General features: G+C 31.7%; 1 long non-coding RNA gene across 1 annotated transcript; it reads right to left on the reverse strand.

The window, feature by feature from the left end:
- Window positions 1–5,894, reverse strand: LOC128559175 (uncharacterized). The gene is made up of 3 exons (XR_008372234.1): window positions 5,820–5,894; window positions 1,796–1,867; window positions 1–66 (listed from the first exon to the last, which is right to left on the reverse strand). It is a non-coding gene; the product is annotated as an uncharacterized LOC128559175 (long non-coding RNA).
- Between the last annotated feature and the right edge of the window lie 343 nt (window positions 5,895–6,237).

Consider the following 6,237-nt stretch of genomic DNA (forward strand, 5'->3'; position numbering starts at 1 on the left):
ATATTAGACTGACTGGTTGCAAACATTTTCCATGGTAGATAGCTCAGTTGGTTTTGTGCCAGGTTTCTGTGAAGAAAAATAATGTTTATAAATTCTCAAGCATACTAAGACTGTATGTATCGGTATATCTTTCATAATAAAGAATAATAGTAAATTTTATAACGAGCAAAACATACTTGTTTCTAACAGACCTATACTCTATGGATGTGCTGATTAACTTCGGTGTTGACTAAATAGAGAGTAATAGGTTAGTGCCGTAGATGAGAAAGTTTATCTGGCGAGGTGGAGGAGGTTATCGGGTGAGCCGAAGGCGAACCTGATAACGTCCGGAGCCGAGCCAGATAAACTTTCTCCATCTTAGGCACTAACCTATTATTCTATTTATCTTGTCATTACTTCATTTTCCGATATTTGGCAATTTATTTTACAAAAATAAGTGTGCGACAACCGTTTTAATGACGTCATATACGTAATGACATCACTTATATAATGACGTAATCACTGACAAAATCGCAATAACTTCTTCGTTTTTGAATAAAAACTCATTATTTGACCACTCATTTCTTAGTTCGGACATTTCCAACACAATGGTGATGGTTTCAATGCAAAATTTCTTATGACAACAATTTCGATCATAAAGTCACATGATCAACTGACCGTATATCACTGGTCACGTGTCAAATGACGGTATATCAAGAAAGATATACGGCACCCTGATATCGGGTCGAAAATACTGCAAGTGACAGGATAATTATAAATATTAACTTTTGTTTAGAAATGAAAAAACAACGTTTATAGTAGTATAATTATATAACATTAGTGCAATAATATTAAAGTCTGACCTTTCAGAGAGATTGCACGCACGTTCTGGCATCACTCACCAAAATGCGTAAGCCAAATGAAACTCGGCAAAAAAGAAATCAATGAGCAGTTAGTTATAACTAAAACTCATTTTGTTCTGACGGAAAAGATCAAAACTGACTAGTCACTGGTTTAAGCATATTTTAAATAAGACCAGGAACAGATTTTTTATCCGAAAGTAAAATGCAATTTGAGGGGTGGATTTTTTTGCTGTTCTCTTTTTGGCTGTTCTATCTCGATATTGTAAATATTGAGAGCCTGACATTTATTTTGGTTTGATTTTTTATGTATTTTCTTCTCTTCATGTACATCATACAGACAATAATAATAACGTTTACATAATACATATACAATATAACAAAGTTTTATATATCAAGTATGTGTCTATTGCTATAATTTCATTTTGATAATTTGATGCTCATATACTATCATCTGTTTAATGTACATCAAGAATATCTCTTTTGAAATCTCACATCAACCTTTCAAATCTACATATTCATACAAACAACCTCCCACATAATCATACACACACTCACACATTACCATGTATACATATGTGATATCAGCAGATATAGTATTTTATATCAACTTTTTGTATCCATCTGCCATAGTCTAATCCACAAATTTTCACAAGTTTTATATTATGTAGTTATTTGTAGAGGGAATCCATTCCATTTATTGTAATATTCATTTGATTTGTCATGTTGTGACGATATTAACTTTTCCGTTTCCGATCTCATCTTAATTTTGATTTTATGATAGCCCTGGAAAGATCAACCTGCATTTGTAGAGGCTACTGGACAAGGATTCAGAACGGACGAACGAACGGACAGATAAACGCTGCAACTGCTATATACTGCCTCCAACGGCTTGCACCAGCTTGATTATCAAGACATATCTGAGTACGTTGTGAGACATAAGAAGATAAACTTACAAAGAAGTCAGGTGTGTCAACACTTGGAACACATCCACTGTCATGTACCGTAACCCACAATTCTGGATGGTTCTGGAAAAATTAACATACACTTAGAAATGTCAACATTCTTAAATTGTTATATAATTTGTATCGGTAAAATAAAATTGTTTAAATGCTTTTTTTTTATTTTTCATTTTATTTTATTATATATATTATAGGAAATATTTGATATAATGTCACAATGTTAATACAACTGAAGAAACTTCTAACGACCGCTCGATAATTTTGACCAATATACGGTTTTGAATCATGTTTCTTAACGATATGTTTTTGATAAATTTCACACATTTGGAAGAATATAATGTAAATTACACATTAAAACTGCAACTCAATCGAATGCTCCTATGGAATCATTATACATTTTTCTACTGCCTGGTTTCAATTTTTAAAAGTCACCAAAATGCACATAAATATCTAGAATTTAGAAATGTATATGACAGGAAAACCATGATGAAAAACAACATTATCTTCGCTATCCTGTCATATCTTTGGAACAGATTTAAATATTGTTCCTTAGTACATACTCTACTCGTTTTCATACTCCAGGCCCTATGTATTACAGTGAAACCGGAAACGTCAACATTTTCTATATTGACGTCTGAATTTTATATCGTAATGAAATGATGTCTTTATATTTTCATTTTACGTCGGTTTGTTTCATTTTCTTTCAGGCTATTGAACACATTCATATTCTTTATATGATAGATATGTGTACATACGTATGTAATAAAAAAGGTTATTAGCTTTGCATCGAGTAATATGCACTCGTTCTTTAGCGGAATAACATTGCGCTCTCAAAGCTGTGCAATATTTCCTCTGCAGAATTCTTGCATATTTTTCGATATAGAACAAATCGCCTGTAACTATTTGACCAGTTTTCAATAAATAGTCAGCATCTTCACCTCTGGATCTCTGTAAATGATATTACATTGTACCGCCTCTGTAAATCATGTAGGCGTATTGTTTAAATTTAAAATGGTAGGGATTGTGACATAAATGACATGATGTCTTTGCAAAGCTCTACTTAATTGAAATATTATATTCAAGAAAGTATTTCTTTAAATATGGAAGAAATTTGATAAATATACTTTTAAAATGATGAAAGATATTGTCAAAATATGAAAGTGCGTTAGAAATTCATAAAACTATAAGTTTATAAAAGTGCTAATGAGCTGTATATTATTATTGCGCAATTTGACTTTGTTGAAATTTCAATATGTTCAACTGGGTATCTCCGGGAAAATTTTACGCATTGTCAGATCAATGTATGAACATGTAAAAAGTAAAGTGCGCCACTGTAATGAAGTATCTGATTTTATAGAAATTGCAGTCGGTTTAAAACAGAGTGAAATATGCTCGCCAAACAGCGGTACACATATAGGTGAAATAACGCTTATTTTGCTATTGCATGCAGATGATATGGCGTTATTGGCCGAAACACCAGCAGACTTACAGGCACATTTAAATAATGTTAAACTGTATTGTGGCCGGTGGGGACTGAAGGTGAATGAAGATAAAACAAAAATCGTAGTGTTCAGGCGCTCGGGACGTATAAGAAACAACGAAAGATGGGAGTATAATGGAAAAGTTCTAGAGATTGTTGACTCTTTTAACTACTTGGGAACCGTTTTTGGTTCACATGGCAATTTTAATTATAACCAGCAATTGTTAATTGGTAAGGCTGTAAAAGCTTTAAATGTACTTATATATAACTTAATGGATTTTGATTTTACACCCAAGGTACAATGTCAACTATTTGATTCTTTTGTGTGCTCAATTTTAGGATACGCAGCGGAAATATGGGGCTTTTGTAAATCAAAAGATATTGAGAGAGTGCAGTTAATGTATTGTAAAAGACTCCTTAATGTTAAAATGTTAAAAACTAGTAATGTTTGTGTCTATGGAGAACTCGGGCGTTATCCGTTGTATGTGAATCGTTTTGTGAAAATTATCAAGCAATGGATAAAAGTATTGACTACAGAAAATTACATTGTTAAGATTGTGTACTTGCAAAGCTTGAAAGATGTTGCTTTAGGTAAAAAGAACTGGGCTTATAAGGTAAAAAGTTTACTTGAGAAATATGGTTTTGGATACATGTGGGAAATGCAAGACAGTATCATAGACGGTAAAATGTTTATACCGTACTTTAAACAAAGAGTTATTGACTGTTTTATACAAGAATGGAGAAGTGATATAGATAGTAACGATAAACTGACATTGTATAAACACGTGAAAGAAAATCTTGTATATGAAAACTATTTAAATATTTTGAGTCGGTCACAAAGAGTATATGTAACACGTATGCGGGTATCTTCTCATTGCCTACGCATAGAGGCTGCACGTTATGGCAACAATAGACTAGAAAGATCTGAACGGTTATGTCAGATTTGTGGAAATGGTGAAGTGGAAGACGAATACCACTTCATGTTAATATGTGACAAATATAAGGCTGTACGCAAACGTTACATTCCTGAGTTTTATGTACGTCGTTCGAACATGTTTAAACTGTTGACTTTGTTTAAACTTAGCGACCAGGTTATGGTTTCAAAAATAATGTTGTTTATAAGTTGTGCTTTGAAAATACGAGAAAATACTTTACGACAATCTGGATGAAGTTGTATTTATTCCGCATCTAATATTTGCCATTTGTATTATGGTAGTTGTACATCTACCCTCATTAAATTCGAATTGTTTTTTTCTTTTTAATATTCAAATTATATTGATGTCAGTATTTGATATGATAAAATGTTTGACATGATATATATGTATATATGTACTCTGTGTATGGATGATAAACTATGTTTAAATCCAAAATGATAATAAACTTACTGTTCTGTTCTGTTCTGTTATTAATGACACATTTTCCTAAACAATATAGAGAAATCATAAATATTCTAATTAGTGTAATATAAAAAATATTGCCATATCGCGGTGTCATCAGAGGCATTGATTAGTATGTTATCAACAAAAGCCCATCGAGGTGTTGTTTACTAATAGTATGTTATTAACAAGAGCCCCATGCCAGGTTTTGGTATTCTGCGAGATTTCTGTGTAACATCTATGATTTTCGTTTGTTCTGAACTGAATTATTCAACATTTTCGATCATTCAAGTATTTGTTTGAAGTATGTGGTTGTTTATATAATCAATAAATGTTTTAAAACGAAGCCAACTTCAACTTTAATTTCTTTTAATATGTGGCAGTAAGGTCTTTTTTTCAAGGAAAATAAAACACACAAACACTAAATTTCGGTTAAAAATGTTGGTGGTTGGCCAGTAAGCGTTTATCTATTTACCTATATAACGTTGTGTACTATAGGATTAAATTATTTTTTCTTGTATTCTTTGTGAATAACGTACACAATGAATACAGACTAGAAGGGGTGTTATGCTTAATGTGTATGATAAAGGCAGGGATTAAACATGCTAATAAGTTAAAATATTTCCACAGCGATTTTTCATTTTTCGATGCTTTTGGTCTCCACGTCAAAACTTTAGAAAAGACCTTTATAGCAAATTTTAAATCAAAACCATAATCACTGGATAGAAAATAATCTATCTAAGAAGAGAATTCACACTCACACGTTTCGATCAGAATGTCGAATGTTATTGATACCAGTTCGGCATTGAAAGAACGTTGAAATGCGCGTATAGATGCAAAAATGATGCAAAAAGTTCATCAATGTATGAATGTCTCGGCAACCAAATTTGCTTGAAATGATAGATATTGGAATTATCTACTAATATCATATTATAAACTTTGACTTCTGTAATTATATGTTTGATTTGTAATTATTTATTACATTTATTGTTTGCCCAAATTTTTCCTTTGAAATAACTAATAATGGTTACTCCGAGCATAAAGTTAATTTTAAATAAAATTCTATAAACAGATGCAAAAAAAAATCATAGTTGTTCTGTAAAACTAAATACATTCCCAACAGATTATAAAATGAAATAAATTGTAATGTTTGCTTACTTACAATTTTTCTAGATAGATATATGGAAGCAGATCTTCAGCGTCCAGCCTCACCAAATGCTCTTGTTGTTCTATTTTTCTGTAAAATACAAGGAGATTTTGTTAATTCTACAATTAGTTTTTGATCTAGTAAACGTCTGATTACATTTTCACAGACATTACTAATATCGGCTATGTTTGGATATAAATTTTGGTAAAATATTGTCATTTCATAATTTTGATATGCCGTGCATATAGTTTACTCGTAAATCTTCGCGTGCATTTTTATTATAATTCTGCCTCATTTAATCCCTGCAAACGCTCCATGGCAGAATACACTAATATTGATATAGATCTAAAACTTTGACAGTTCGTTGTAGTGCTCTGCCCAGGGCTCATCATTTGTTTGTTGAAATCTCTTGCTCCAAATTCCAGAATTGTTG

Source organism: Mercenaria mercenaria, chromosome 8 (genome assembly GCF_021730395.1).
Source record: "Mercenaria mercenaria strain notata chromosome 8, MADL_Memer_1, whole genome shotgun sequence".
Lineage (NCBI taxonomy): Eukaryota > Metazoa > Mollusca > Bivalvia > Venerida > Veneridae > Mercenaria > Mercenaria mercenaria.